Source organism: Ostrea edulis, chromosome 9, assembly GCF_947568905.1.
Source record: "Ostrea edulis chromosome 9, xbOstEdul1.1, whole genome shotgun sequence".
Classification (NCBI taxonomy): Eukaryota; Metazoa; Mollusca; class Bivalvia; order Ostreida; family Ostreidae; genus Ostrea; species Ostrea edulis.
The window spans coordinates 1,320,508-1,337,787 of NC_079172.1; positions in this window are offsets into that span (position 1 = coordinate 1,320,508).

The following is a 17,280-nucleotide window of genomic DNA, read 5'->3' on the forward strand; positions in this document are numbered from 1 at the left end:
CGAATGAAAATACTCAAAGTATTTTAGGAGATAATGCCAGTTCAACGAGTCTATTCCATCAGTTTTAGAGTAGTATTTTTGTCGGATCGGTCCATTTCGGCCAGATTTTTCAATATACCTCATAAATTTACTTCCAATCTTTTTATATATTCTAATAGCCCTGGTTTCATAGATGTGCGGAAACATTACCGAATGAAAATACTGAAAGTATTGTAGGAGATAGTGCCAGTTCAACGAGTCTATTCCATCAGTTTTAGAGCAGTATTTTTGTCGAGAACGGTCCATTTCGGCCAGGTTTTTCAATATACCTCATTAACTTATATCCAATCTTTATATATATTCTAATAACCATGGTTTTAAATATGTGCGTAAACTTTACCGAATGAAAATACTCAAAGTATTTTAGGAGATAATGCCAGTTCAACGAGTCTATTCCATCAGTTTTAGAGTAGTATTTTTGTCGAGATCGGTCCATTTCGGCCAGGTTTTTCAATATACCTCATACATTTATTTCCAATCTTTTTATATATTCTAATAACCCTGGTTTCATAAGTGTACGGAAACAATACCGAATGAAAATACTGAAAGTATTTTAGGAGATAATGCCAGTTCAACGAGTCTATTCCATCACTTTTAGAGTAGTAGTTTTGTCGAGATCGGTCCATTTGGGCCAGGTTTTTCAATATACCTCATAAATTTATTTCCAATCTTTTTATATATCCTAATAACCCTGGTTTCATAGGTGTGCGGAAACAACACCGAATGCAAATACTGAAAGTATTTTAGGAGATAGTTCCAGTTCAACGAGTCTATTCCATCAGTTTTAGGGCAGTATTTTTGTCGAGAACGGTCCATTTCGGCCAGGTTTTTCAATATAACTCATTAACTTATATCCAATCTTTTTATATATTCTAATAACCATGGTTTTAAAAATGTGCGTAAACTTTACCGAATGAAAATACTGAAAGTGTTTTAGGAGATAATGCCAGTTCAACGAGTCTATTACATCAGTTTTAGAGTAGTATTTTTGTCGAGATCGGTCCATTTGGGCCAGGTTTTTCAATATACCTCAAACATTTATTTCCAATCTTTTTATATATTCTAATACCCTGGTTTCATAGATGTGTGGAAACATTTCCGAATGAAAATACTGAAAGTATTTTAGGAGATAGTGCCAGTTCAACGAGTCTATTCTATCAGTTTTAAAGTAGTATTTTTGTCGAGATCGGTCCATTTCAGCCAGGTTTTTCAATATACCTCATTAATTTATTCCGAATCTTTTTATATATTCTAATAGCCCTGGTTTCATAGATGTGCGGAAACAGTACCGAATGAAAATACTCAAAATATTTTAGGAGATAATGCCAGTTCAACGAGTCTATTCCATCAGTTTTAGAGTAGTATTTTTGTCGAGATCGGTCCATTTCGGCCAGATTTTTCAATATACCTCATAAATTTATTTCCAATCTTTTTATATATTCTAATAGCCCTGGTTTCATAGATGTGCGGAAACATTACCGAATGAAAATACTGAAAGTATTTTAGGAGATAGTGCCAGTTCAACGAGTCTATTCCATCAGTTTTAGAGCAGTATTTTTGTCGAGAACGGTCCATTTCGGCCAGGTTTTTCAATATACCTCATTAATTTATTTCCAATATTTTTATATATTCTAATAGCCCTGGTTTCACAGATGTGCGGAATCAATACCGAATGAAAATACTCAAAGTATTTTAGGAGATAGTGCCAGTTCAACGAGTCTATTCCATCAGTTTTAGAGTAGTATTTTTGTCGAGATAGGTCCATTTCGGCCAGGTTTTTCAATATACCTCATTAACTTATTTCCAAACCTTTTTATATATTCTAATAGCCCTGGTTTCATAGATGTGCGGAAACATTACCGAATGAAAATACTCAAGGTATTTTAGGAGATAGTGCCATTTCAACGAGTCTATTCCATCAGTTTTAGAGTAGTACTTTTGTCGAGATCGGTCCATTTGGGCCAGGTTTTTCAATATACCTCATTAATTTATTTCCAATATTTTTATATATTCTAATAGCCCTGGTGTCATAGATGTGCGGAAACAGTACCGAATGAAATTACTGAAAGTATTTCAGGAGATAGTGCCAGTTCAACGAGTCTATTCTATCAGTTTTAGAGTAGTATTTTGCCGAGATCGGTCCATTTCGGCCAGGTTTTTTCAATATACCTCATTAATTTATTTCCAATCTTTTTATATATTCTAATAGCCCTGGTATCATAGGTGTGAGGAAACATTACCGAATGAAAATACTGAAAGTATTTTAGGAGATAGTGCCAGTTCAACGAGTCTATTCCATCAGTTTTAGAGCAGTATTTTTGTCGAGAACGGTCCATTTCGGCCAGGTTTTTCAATATACCTCATTAATTTATTTCCAATATTTTTATATATTCTAATAGCCCTGGTTTCACAGATGTGCGGAATCAATACCGAATGAAAATACTCAAAGTATTTTAGGAGATAGTGCCAGTTCAACGAGTCTATTCCATCAGTTTTAAAGCAGTATTTTTGTCGAGAACGGTCCATTTCGGCCAGGTTTTTCAATATACCTCATTAACTTATTTCCAATCTTTTTATATATTCTAATAGCCCTGGTTTCAAAGATGTGTGGAAACATTACCGAATGAAAATACTCAAAGTATTTTAGGGGATAGTGCCATTTCAACGAGTCTATTCCATCAGTTTTAGAGTAGTATTTTTGTCGAGATCGGTCCATTTCGGCCAGGTTTTTCAATATACCTCATTAATTTATTTCCAATCTTTTTATATATTCTAATAGCCCTGGTGTCATAGATATGCCACCACAGTACAGAATGAAATTACTGAAAGTATTTTAGGAGATAGTGTCAGTTCAACAAGTCTATTCCATCAGTTTTAGAGTAGTATTTTTGTCGAGATCGGTCCATTTCGGCCAGATTTTTCAATATACCTCATAAATTTATTTCCAATCTTTTTATATATTCTAGTAGCCCTGGTTTCATAGATGTGCGGAAACATTACCGAATGAAAATACTGAAAGTATTTTAGGAGATAGTGCCAGTTCAACGAGTCTATTCCATCAGTTTTAGAGCAGTATTTTTGTCGAGAACGGTCCATTTCGGCCAGGTTTTTCAATATACCTCATTAATTTATTTCCAATATTTTTATATATTCTAATAGCCCTGGTTTCACAGATGTGCGGAATCAATACCGAATGAAAATACTCAAAGTATTTTAGGAGATAGTGCCAGTTCAACGAGTCTATTCCATCAGTTTTAGAGTAGTATTTTTGTCGAGATCGGTCCATTTCGGCCAGGTTTTTCAATATACCTCATTAACTTATTTCCAAACCTTTTTATATATTCTAATAGCCCTGGTTTCATAGATGTGCGGAAACATTACCGAATGAAAATACTCAAGGTATTTTAGGAGATAGTGCCATTTCAACGAGTCTATTCCATCAGTTTTAGAGTAGTAGTTTTGTCGAGATCGGTCCATTTGGGCCAGGTTTTTCAATATACCTCATTAATTTATTTCCAATATTTTTATATATTCTAATAGCCCTGGTGTCATAGATGTGCGGAAACAGTACCGAATGAAATTACTGAAAGTATTTCAGGAGATAGTGCCAGTTGAACGAGTCTATTCCATCAGTTTTAGAGCAGTATTTTTGTCGAGATCGCTCCATTTCGGCCAGGTTTTTTCAATATACCTCATTAATTTATTTCCAATCTTTTTATATATTCTAATAGCCCTGGTATCATAGGTGTGCGGAAACATTACCGAATGAAAATACTGAAAGTATTTTAGGAGATAGTGCCAGTTCAACGAGTCTATTCCATCAGTTTTAAAGCAGTATTTTTGTCGAGAACGGTCCATTTCGGCCAGGTTTTTCAATATACCTCATTAACTTATTTCCAATCTTTTTATATATTCTAAGAGCCCTGGTTTCATAGATGTGTGGAAACATTACGGAATGAAAATATTCAAAGTATTTTAGGTGATAGTGCCAGTTCAACGAGTCTATTCCATCAGTTTTAGAGTAGTATTTTTGTCGAGATCGGTCCATTTCGGCCAGGTTTTTCAATATACCTCATTAATTTATTTCCAATATTTTTATATATTCTAATAGCCCTGGTTTCACAGATGTGCGGAATCAATACCGAATGAAAATACTCAAAGTATTTTAGGAGATAGTGCCAGTTCAACGAGTCTATTCCATCAGTTTTAGAGTAGTATTTTTGTCGAGATCGGTCCATTTCGGCCAGGTTTTTCAATATACCTCATTAATTTATTTCCAATCTTTTTATATATTCTAATAACCCTGCTTTCATAGGTGTGCAGAAACAATACCGAATGAAAATATTGAAAGTATTTTAGGAGATAGTGCCAGTTCAACGAGTCTATTCCATCAGTTTTAGAGTAGTATTTTTGTCGAGATCGGTCCATTTCGGCCAGGTTTTTCAATATACGTCATAAAGTTATTTCCAATCTTTTTATATATTCTAATAACCCTGGTTTCATAAATGTGCGGAAACATTACCGAATGAAAATACTCAAAGTGTTTTAGGAGATAGTGCCAGTTCAACGAGTCTATTCCATCAGTTTTAGAGCAGTATTTTTGTCGAGAACGGTCCATTTCGGCCAGGTTTTTCAATATACCTCATTAACTTATTTCCAATCTTTTTATATATTCTAATAGCCCTGGTTTCAGAGATGTGTGGAAACATTACCAAATGAAAATACTCAAAGTATTTTAGGGGATAGTGCCATTTCAACGAGTCTATTCCATCAGTTTTAGAGTAGTATTTTTGTCGAGATCGGTCCATTTCGGCCAGATTTTTCAATATACCTCATAAATTTATTTCCAATCTTTTTATATATTCTAATAGCCCTGGTTTCATAGATGTGCGGAAACATTACCGAATGAAAATACTGAAAGTATTTTAGGAGATAGTGCCAGTTCAACGAGTCTATTCCATCAGTTTTAGAGCAGTATTTTTGTCGAGAACGGTCCATTTCGGCCAGGTTTTTCAATATACCTCATTAATTTATTTCCAATATTTTTATATATTCTAATAGCCCTGGTTTCACAGATGTGCGGAATCAATACCGAATGAAAATACTCAAAGTATTTTAGGAGATAGTGCCAGTTCAACGAGTCTATTCCATCAGTTTTAGAGTAGTATTTTTGTCGAGATCGGTCCATTTCGGCCAGGTTTTTCAATATACCTCATTAACTTATTTCCAAACCTTTTTATATATTCTAATAGCCCTGGTTTCATAGATGTGCGGAAACATTACCGAATGAAAATACTCAAGGTATTTTAGGAGATAGTGCCATTTCAACGAGTCTATTCCATCAGTTTTAGAGTAGTAGTTTTGTCGAGATCGGTCCATTTGGGCCAGGTTTTTCAATATACCTCATTAATTTATTTCCAATATTTTTATATATTCTAATAGCCCTGGTGTCATAGATGTGCGGAAACAGTACCGAATGAAATTACTGAAAGTATTTCAGGAGATAGTGCCAGTTCAACGAGTCTATTCCATCAGTTTTAGAGCAGTATTTTTGTCGAGATCGCTCCATTTCGGCCAGGTTTTTTCAATATACCTCATTAATTTATTTCCAATCTTTTTATATATTCTAATAGCCCTGGTATCATAGGTGTGCGGAAACATTACCGAATGAAAATACTGAAAGTATTTTAGGAGATAGTGCCAGTTCAACGAGTCTATTCCATCAGTTTTAAAGCAGTATTTTTGTCGAGAACGGTCCATTTCGGCCAGGTTTTTCAATATACCTCATTAACTTATTTCCAATCTTTTTATATATTCTAAGAGCCCTGGTTTCATAGATGTGTGGAAACATTACGGAATGAAAATATTCAAAGTATTTTAGGTGATAGTGCCAGTTCAACGAGTCTATTCCATCAGTTTTAGAGTAGTATTTTTGTCGAGATCGGTCCATTTCGGCCAGGTTTTTCAATATACCTCATTAATTTATTTCCAATATTTTTATATATTCTAATAGCCCTGGTTTCACAGATGTGCGGAATCAATACCGAATGAAAATACTCAAAGTATTTTAGGAGATAGTGCCAGTTCAACGAGTCTATTCCATCAGTTTTAGAGTAGTATTTTTGTCGAGATCGGTCCATTTCGGCCAGGTTTTTCAATATACCTCATTAATTTATTTCCAATCTTTTTATATATTCTAATAACCCTGCTTTCATAGGTGTGCAGAAACAATACCGAATGAAAATATTGAAAGTATTTTAGGAGATAGTGCCAGTTCAACGAGTCTATTCCATCAGTTTTAGAGTAGTATTTTTGTCGAGATCGGTCCATTTCGGCCAGGTTTTTCAATATACGTCATAAAGTTATTTCCAATCTTTTTATATATTCTAATAACCCTGGTTTCATAGATGTGCGGAAACATTACCGAATGAAAATACTCAAAGTGTTTTAGGAGATAGTGCCAGTTCAACGAGTCTATTCCATCAGTTTTAGAGCAGTATTTTTGTCGAGAACGGTCCATTTCGGCCAGGTTTTTCAATATACCTCATTAACTTATTTCCAATCTTTTTATATATTCTAATAGCCCTGGTTTCAGAGATGTGTGGAAACATTACCGAATGAAAATACTCAAAGTATTTTAGGGGATAGTGCCATTTCAACGAGTCTATTCCATCAGTTTTAGAGTAGTATTTTTGTCGAGATCGGTCCATTTCGGCCAGGTTTTTCAATATACCTCATTAATTTATTTCCAATCTTTTTATATATTCTAATAGCCCTGGTGTCATAGATATGCGAACACAGTACAGAATGAAATTACTGAAAGTATTTTAGGAGATAGTGCCAGTTCAACGAGTCTATTCCATCAGTTTTAGAGTAGTATTTTTGTCGAGATCGGTCCATTTCGGCCAGGTTTTTTCAATAACCTCATTAATTTATTTCCAATCTTTTTATATATTCTAATAGCCCTGGTTTCATAGATGTGCGGAAACAGTACCGAATGAAAATACTGAAAGTATTTTAGGAGATAGTGCCAGTTCAACGAGTCTATTCCATCAGTTTTAGAGCAGTATTTTTGTCGAGAACGGTCCAATTCGGCCAGGTTTTTCAATATACCTCATTAACTTATTTCCAATCTTTTTATATATTCTAATAGCCCTGGTTTCATAGATGTGTGGCAACATTACCGAATGAAAATATGCAAAGTATTTTAGGTGATAGTGCCAGTTGAACGAGTCTATTCCATCAGTTTTAGAGTAGTATTTTTGTCGAGATCGGTCCATTTCGGCCAGGTTTTTCAATATACCTCATTAATTTATTTCCAATATTTTTATATATTCTAATAGCCCTGGTTTCACAGATGTGCGGAATCAATACCGAATGAAAATACTCAAAGTATTTTAGGAGATAGTGCCAGTTCAACGAGTCTATTCCATCAGTTTTAGAGTAGTATTTTTGTCGAGATCGGTCCATTTCGGCCAGGTTTTTCAATATACCTCATTAATTTATTTCCAATCTTTTTATATATTCTAATAACCCTGCTTTCATAGGTGTGCAGAAAGAATACCGAATGAAAATACTGAAAGTATTTTAGGAGATAGTGCCAGTTCAACGAGTCTATTCCATCAGTTTTAGAGTAGTATTTTTGTCGAGATCGGTCCATTTCGGCCAGGTTTTTCAATATACGTCATAAAGTTATTTCCAATCTTTTTATATATTCTAATAACCCTGGTTTCATAGATGTGCGGAAACAATACCGAATGAAAATACTGAAAGTATTTTAGGAGATAGTGCCAGTTCAACGAGTCTATTCCATCAGTTTTAGAGCAGTATTTTTGTCGAGAACGGTCCATTTCGGCCAGGTTTTTCAATATACCTCATTAACTTATTTCCAATCTTTTTATATATTCTAATAGCTCTGGTTTCAAAGATGTGTGGAAACATTCCCGAATGAAAATACTCAAAGTATTTTAGGGGATAGTGCCAGTTCAACGAGTCTATTCCATCAGTTTTAGAGCAGTATTTTTGTCGAGAACGGTCCATTTCGGCCAGGTTTTTCAATATACCTCATTAATTTATTTCCAATATTTTTATATATTCTAATAGCCCTGGTTTCACAGATGTGCGGAATCAATACCGAATGAAAATACTCAAAGTATTTTAGGAGATAGTGCCAGTTCAACGAGTCTATTCCATCAGTTTTAGAGTAGTATTTTTGTCGAGATCGGTCCATTTCGGCCAGGTATTTCAATATACCTCATTAACTTATTTCCAAACCTTTTTATATATTCTAATAGCCCTGGTTTCATAGATGTGCGGAAACATTACCGAATGAAAATACTCAAGGTATTTTAGGAGATAGTGCCATTTCAACGAGTCTATTCCATCAGTTTTAGAGTAGTAGTTTTGTCGAGATCGGTCCATTTGGGCCAGGTTTTTCAATATACCTCATTAATTTATTTCCAATATTTTTATATATTCTAATAGCCCTGGTGTCATAGATGTGCGGAAACAGTACCGAATGAAATTACTGAAAGTATTTCAGGAGATAGTGCCAGTTGAACGAGTCTATTCCATCAGTTTTAGAGCAGTATTTTTGTCGAGATCGCTCCATTTCGGCCAGGTTTTTTCAATATACCTCATTAATTTATTTCCAATCTTTTTATATATTCTAATAGCCCTGGTATCATAGGTGTGCGGAAACATTACCGAATGAAAATACTGAAAGTATTTTAGGAGATAGTGCCAGTTCAACGAGTCTATTCCATCAGTTTTAAAGCAGTATTTTTGTCGAGAACGGTCCATTTCGGCCAGGTTTTTCAATATACCTCATTAACTTATTTCCAATCTTTTTATATATTCTAAGAGCCCTGGTTTCATAGATGTGTGGAAACATTACGGAATGAAAATATTCAAAGTATTTTAGGTGATAGTGCCAGTTCAACGAGTCTATTCCATCAGTTTTAGAGTAGTATTTTTGTCGAGATCGGTCCATTTCGGCCAGGTTTTTCAATATACCTCATTAATTTATTTCCAATATTTTTATATATTCTAATAGCCCTGGTTTCACAGATGTGCGGAATCAATACCGAATGAAAATACTCAAAGTATTTTAGGAGATAGTGCCAGTTCAACGAGTCTATTCCATCAGTTTTAGAGTAGTATTTTTGTCGAGATCGGTCCATTTCGGCCAGGTTTTTCAATATACCTCATTAATTTATTTCCAATCTTTTTATATATTCTAATAACCCTGCTTTCATAGGTGTGCAGAAACAATACCGAATGAAAATATTGAAAGTATTTTAGGAGATAGTGCCAGTTCAACGAGTCTATTCCATCAGTTTTAGAGTAGTATTTTTGTCGAGATCGGTCCATTTCGGCCAGGTTTTTCAATATACGTCATAAAGTTATTTCCAATCTTTTTATATATTCTAATAACCCTGGTTTCATAGATGTGCGGAAACATTACCGAATGAAAATACTCAAAGTGTTTTAGGAGATAGTGCCAGTTCAACGAGTCTATTCCATCAGTTTTAGAGCAGTATTTTTGTCGAGAACGGTCCATTTCGGCCAGGTTTTTCAATATACCTCATTAACTTATTTCCAATCTTTTTATATATTCTAATAGCCCTGGTTTCAGAGATGTGTGGAAACATTACCGAATGAAAATACTCAAAGTATTTTAGGGGATAGTGCCATTTCAACGAGTCTATTCCATCAGTTTTAGAGTAGTATTTTTGTCGAGATCGGTCCATTTCGGCCAGGTTTTTCAATATACCTCATTAATTTATTTCCAATCTTTTTATATATTCTAATAGCCCTGGTGTCATAGATATGCGAACACAGTACAGAATGAAATTACTGAAAGTATTTTAGGAGATAGTGCCAGTTCAACGAGTCTATTCCATCAGTTTTAGAGTAGTATTTTTGTCGAGATCGGTCCATTTCGGCCAGGTTTTTTCAATATACCTCATTAATTTATTTCCAATCTTTTTATATATTCTAATAGCCCTGGTTTCATAGATGTGCGGAAACAGTACCGAATGAAAATACTGAAAGTATTTTAGGAGATAGTGCCAGTTCAACGAGTCTATTCCATCAGTTTTAGAGCAGTATTTTTGTCGAGAACGGTCCAATTCGGCCAGGTTTTTCAATATACCTCATTAACTTATTTCCAATCTTTTTATATATTCTAATAGCCCTGGTTTCATAGATGTGTGGCAACATTACCGAATGAAAATATGCAAAGTATTTTAGGTGATAGTGCCAGTTGAACGAGTCTATTCCATCAGTTTTAGAGTAGTATTTTTGTCGAGATCGGTCCATTTCGGCCAGGTTTTTCAATATACCTCATTAATTTATTTCCAATATTTTTATATATTCTAATAGCCCTGGTTTCACAGATGTGCGGAATCAATACCGAATGAAAATACTCAAAGTATTTTAGGAGATAGTGCCAGTTCAACGAGTCTATTCCATCAGTTTTAGAGTAGTATTTTTGTCGAGATCGGTCCATTTCGGCCAGGTTTTTCAATATACCTCATTAATTTATTTCCAATCTTTTTATATATTCTAATAACCCTGCTTTCATAGGTGTGCAGAAAGAATACCGAATGAAAATACTGAAAGTATTTTAGGAGATAGTGCCAGTTCAACGAGTCTATTCCATCAGTTTTAGAGTAGTATTTTTGTCGAGATCGGTCCATTTCGGCCAGGTTTTTCAATATACGTCATAAAGTTATTTCCAATCTTTTTATATATTCTAATAACCCTGGTTTCATAGATGTGCGGAAACAATACCGAATGAAAATACTGAAAGTATTTTAGGAGATAGTGCCAGTTCAACGAGTCTATTCCATCAGTTTTAGAGCAGTATTTTTGTCGAGAACGGTCCATTTCGGCCAGGTTTTTCAATATACCTCATTAACTTATTTCCAATCTTTTTATATATTCTAATAGCTCTGGTTTCAAAGATGTGTGGAAACATTCCCGAATGAAAATACTCAAAGTATTTTAGGGGATAGTGCCATTTCAACGAGTCTATTCCATCAGTTTTAGAGTAGTATTTTTGTCGAGATCGGTCCATTTCGGCCAGGTTTTTCAATATACCTCATTAATTTATTTCCAATCTTTTTATATATTCTAATAGCCCTGGTGTCATAGATGTGCGAAAACAGTACCGAATGAAATTACTGAAAGTATTTTAGGAGATAGTGCCAGTTCAACGAGTCTATTCCATCAGTTTTAGAGTAGTATTTTTGTCGAGATCTGTCCATTTCGGCCAGGTTTTTTCAATATACCTCATTAATTTATTTCCAATCTTTTTATCTATTCTAATAGCTCTGGCTTCATAGATGTGCGGAAACAGTACCGAATGAAAATACTGAAAGTATTTTAGGAGATAGTGCCAGTTCAACGAGTCTATTCCATCAGTTTTAGAGCAGTATTTTTGTCGAGAACGGTCCATTTCGGCCAGGTTTTTCAATATACCTCATTAACTTATTTCCAATCTTTTTATATATTCTAATAGCCCTGGTTTCATAGATGTGTGTAAACATTACCGAATGAAAATACTCAAAGTGTTTTAGGAGATAGTGCCATTTCAACGAGTCTATTCCATCAGTTTTAGAGTAGTATTTTTGTCGAGATCGGTCCATTTCGGCCAGGTTTTTCAATATACATCATTAATTTATTTACAATCTTTTTATATATTCTAATAGCCCTGATGTCATAGATGTGCGGAAACAGTACCGAATGAAAATACTGAAAGTATTTTAGGAGATAGTGCCAGTTCAACGAGTCTATTCTATCAGTTTTAGAGTAGTATTTTTGTCGAGATCGGTCCATTTCGGCCAGGTTTTTCAATATACATCATTAATTTATTTACAATTTTTTTATATATTCTAATAGCCCTGATGTCATAGATGTGCGGAAACAGTACCGAATGAAAATACTGAAAGTATTTTAGGAGATAGTGCCAGTTCAACGAGTCTATTCCATCAGTTTTAGAGCAGTATTTTTGTCGAGAACGGTCCATTTCGGCAGGGTTTTTCAATATACATCATTAACTTATTTCCAATCTTTTTATATATTCTAATAGCCCTGGTTTCATAGATGTGTGGAAACATTACCAAATGAAAATACTCAAAGTATTTTAGGGGATAGTGCCATTTCAACGAGTCTATTCCATCAGTTTTAGAGTAGTATTTTTGTTGAGATCGGTCCATTTCGGCCAGTTTTTTCAATATACCTCATTAATTTATTTCCAATCTTTTTATATATTCTAATAACCCTGCTTTCATAGGTGTGCGGAAACAATACCGAATGAAAATACCGAAAGTATTTTAGGAGATAGTGCCAGTTCAACGAGTCTATTCCATCAGTTTTAGAGCAGTATTTTTGTCGAGAACGGTCCATTTCGGCTAGGTTTTTCAATATATCTTATTAACTTATATCCAATCTTTTTATATATTCTAATAGCCATTGTTTTGCAGATGTGCGAAAAATTTACCGAATGAAAATGCTCAAAGTATTTTAGGAGATAATGCCAGTTCAACGAGTCTATTCCATCAGTTTTAGAGTAGTATTTTTGTCGAGATCGGTCCATTTCGGCCAGGTTTTTCAATATACCTCATAAAGTTATTTCCAATCTTTTTATATATTCTAATAACCCTGGTTTCATAGATGTACGGAAACAGTACCGAATGAAATTACTGAAAGTATTTTAGGAGATAGTACCAGTTCAACGAGTCTATTCCATCAGTTTTAGAGTAGTATTTTTGACGAGATCGATCCATTTCGGCCAGGTTTTTCAATATACTTCAAAAATTTATTTCCAAGCTTTTTATATATTCTAATAGCCCGGGTTTCATAGATGTGCGGAAACATTACCGAATGAAAATACTGAAAGTATTTTAGGAGATAGTGCCAGTTCAACGAGTCTATTCCATCAGTTTTAGAGTAGTATTTTTGTCGAGATCGGTCCATTTCGGCCAGGTTTTTCAATACACGTCATAAAGTTATTTCCAATCTTTTTATATATTCTAATAACCCTGGTTTCATAGATGTGCGGAAACATTACCGAATGAAAATACTCAAAGTATTTTAGGAGATAGTGCCAGTTCAACGAGTCTATTCCATCAGTTTTAGAGTAGTATTTTTGTCGAGATCGGTCCATTTCGGCCAGGTTTTTCAATATACCTCATAAAGTTATTTCCAATCTTTTTATATATTCTAATAACCCTGGTTTCATAGATGTGCGGAAACATTACCTAATGAAAATACTGAAAGTATTTTAGGAGATAGTGCCAGTTCAACGAGTCTATTCCATCAGTTTTAGAGCAGTATTTTTGTCGAGATCGGTCCATTTCGGCCAGGTTTTTCAATATACCTCATTAACTTATTTCCAATCTTTTTATATATTCAAATAGCCCTGATTTCAAAGATGTGTGGAAACATTACCGAATGAAAATACTCAAAGTATTTTAGGGGATAGTGCCATTTCAACGAGTCTATTCCATCAGTTTTAGAGTAGTATTTTTGTCGAGATCGGTCCATTTCGGCCAGGTTTTTCAATATACCTCATTAATTTATTTCCAATCTTTTTATATATTCTAATAGCCCTGGTGTCATAGATGTCTGAAAACAGTACCGAATGAAATTACTGAAAGTATTTTAGGAGATAGTGCCAGTTCAACGAGTCTATTCCATCAGTTTTAGAGTAGTATTTTTGTCGAGATCTGTCCATTTCGGGCAGGTTTTTTCAATATACCTCATTAATTTATTTCCAATCTTTTTATCTATTCTAATAGCTCTGGTTTCATAGATGTGCAGAAACAGAACCGAATGAAAATACTGAAAGTATTTTAGGAGATAGTGCCATTTCAACGAGTCTATTCCATCAGTTTTAGAGTAGTATTTTTGTCGAGATCGGTCCATTTCGGCCAGGTTTTTCAATATACCTCATTAACTTATTTCCAATCTTTTTATATATTCTAATAGCCCTGGTGTCATAGATGTGCGAAAACAGTACCGAATGAAATTACTGAAAGTATTTTAGGAGATAGTGCCAGTTCAACGAGTCTATTCCATCAGTTTTAGAGTAGTATTTTTGTCGAGATCGATCCATTTCGGCCAGGTTTTTTCAATATACCTCATTAATTTATTTCCAATCTTTTTATCTATTCTAATAGCCCTGGTTTCGTAGATGTGCGGAAACAGTACCGAATGAAAATACTGAAAGTATTTTAGGAGATAGTGCCAGTTCAACGAGTCTATTCCATCAGTTTTAGAGCAGTATTTTTGTCGAGAACGGTCCATTTCGGCAGGGTTTTTCAATATACATCATTAACTTATTTCCAATCTTTTTATATATTCTAATAGCCATTGTTTTGCAGATGTGCGTAAACTTTACCGAATGAAAATACTCAAAGTATTTTAGGAGATAATGCCAGTTCAACGAGTCTATTCCATCAGTTTTAGAGTAGTATTTTTGTCAAGATCGGTCCATTTCGGCCAGGTTTTTCAATATACCTCATAAAGTTATTTCCAATCTTTTTATATATTCTAATAACCCTGGTTTCATAGATGTACGGAAACAGTACCGAATGAAATTACTGAAAGTATTTTAGGAGATAGTACCAGTTCAACGAGTCTATTCCATCAGTTTTAGAGTAGTATTTTTGTCGAGATCGATCCATTTCGGCCAGGTTTTTCAATATACTTCAAAAATTTATTTCCAAGATTTTTATATATTCTAATAGCCCGGGTTTCATAGATGTGCGGAAACATTACCGAATGAAAATACTGAAAGTATTTTAGGAGATAGTGCCAGTTCAACGAGTCTATTCCATCAGTTTTAGAGTAGTATTTTTGTCGAGATAGGTCCATTTCGGGAAGGTTTTTCAATATACCTCATTAATTTATTTCCAATCTTTTTATATATTCTAATAACCCTGGTTTCATAGATGTGCAGAAACAATACCGAATAAAAATACTGAAAGTGTTTTAGGAGATAGTGCCAGTTCAACGAGTCTATTCCATCAGTTTTAGAGTAGTATTTTTGTCGAGATCGGTCCATTTCGGCCAGGTTTTTCAATATACCTCATTAATTTATTTCTAATCTTTTTATCTATTCTAATAGCCCTGGTTTCATAGATGTGCCGAAACAGTACCAAATGAAAATACTGAAAGTATTTTAGGAGATAGTGCCAGTTCAACGAGTCTATTCCATCAGTTTTAGAGCAGTATTTTTGTCGAGAACGGTCCATTTCGGCCAGGTTTTTCAATATACCTCATTAACTTATTTCCAATCTTTTTATATATTCTAATAGCCCTGGTTTCATAGATGTGTGGAAACATTACCGAATGAAAATAATCAAAGTATTTTAGGGGATAGTGCCAGTTCAACGAGTCTATTCCATCAGTTTTAGAGTAGTATTTTTGTGGAGATCGGTCCATTTCGGCCAGGTTTTTCAATATACCTCATTAATTTATTTCCAATCTTTTTATATATTCTAATAACCCTGCTTTCATAGGTGTGCGGAAACAATACCGAATGAAAATATCGAAAGTATTTTAGGAGATAATGCCAGTTCAACGAGTCTATTCCATCAGTTTTAGAGCAGTATTTTTGTCGAGAACGGTCCATTTCGGCTAGGTTTTTCAATATATCTCATTAACTTATATCCAATCTTTTTATATATTCTAATAGGCATTGTTTTACAGATGTGAGTAAACTTTACCGAATGAAAATACTCAAAGTATTTTAGGAGATAATGCCAGTTCAACGAGTCTATTCCATCAGTTTTAGAGTAGTATTTTTGTCGAGATCGGTCCATTTCGGCCAGGTTTTTCAATATACCTCATTAACTTATTTCCAATCTTTTTATATATTCTAATAGCCCTGGTTTCATAGATGTGTGGAAACATTACCAAATGAAAATACTCAAAGTATTTTAGGAGATAGTGCCAGTTCAACGAGTCTATTCCATCAGTTTTAGAGCAGTATTTATGTCGAGAACGGTCCATTTCGGCCAGGTTTTTCAATATACCTCATTAACTTATTTCCAATCTTTTTCTATATTCTAATCGTCCGGGCTTCATAGATGTGCGGAAACATTACCGAATGAAAATACTCAAAGTATTTTAGGAGATAGTGCCAGTTCAACGAGTCTATTCCATCAGTTTTAGAGTAGTATTTTTGTCGAGATCTGTCCATTTCGACCAGTTTTTTCAATATACCTCATTAATTTATTTCCAATCTTTTTATATATTCTAATAACCCTGGTTTCATAGATGTGCGGAAACAATACCGAATGAAAATACTGAAAGTATTTTAGGCGATAGTGCCATTTCAACGAGTCTATTTCATCAGTTTTAGAGTAGTAGTTTTTTCGAGAACGGTCCATTTCGGCCAGGTTTTTCAATATACCTCATTAATTTATTTCTAATCTTTTTATATATTCTAATAGCCCTGGTGTCATAGATGTGCGGAAACAGTACCGAATGAAATTACTGAAAGTATTTTAGCAGATAGTGCCAGTTCAACGAGTCTATTCCATCAGTTTTAGAGCAGTATTTTTGTCGAGAACGGTCCATTTCGGCTAGGTTTTTCAATATATCTCATTAACTTATATCCAATCTTTTTATATATTTTAATAGGCATTGTTTTACAGATGTTCGTAAACTTTACCGAATGAAAATACTCAAAGTATTTTAGGAGATAATGCCAGTTCAACGAGTCTATTCCATCAGTTTTAGAGTAGTATTTTTGTCGAGATCGGTCCATTTCGGCCAGGTTTTTCAATATACCTCATTAACTTATTTCCAATCTTTTTATATATTCTAATAACCCTGGTTTCATAGATGTGCGGAAACAATACCGAATGAAAATACTGAAAGTGTTTTAGGCGATAGTGCCATTTCAACGAGTCTATTTCATCAGTTTTAGAGTAGTGTTTTTGTTGAGAACGGTCCATTTCGGCAAGGTTTCTTCAATATACCTCATTAATTTATTCCCAATCTTTTTATATATTCTAATAGTCCGGGTTTCATAGATGTGCAGAAACATTACTGAATGAAAATACTCAAAGTATTTTAGGAGATAGTGCCAGTTCAACGAGTCTATTCCATCAGTTTTAGAGTAGTATTTTTGTCGAGATCTGTCCATTTCGACCAGTTTTTCCAATATACCTCATTAATTCATTTCCAATCTTTTTATATATTCTAATAACCCTGGTTTCA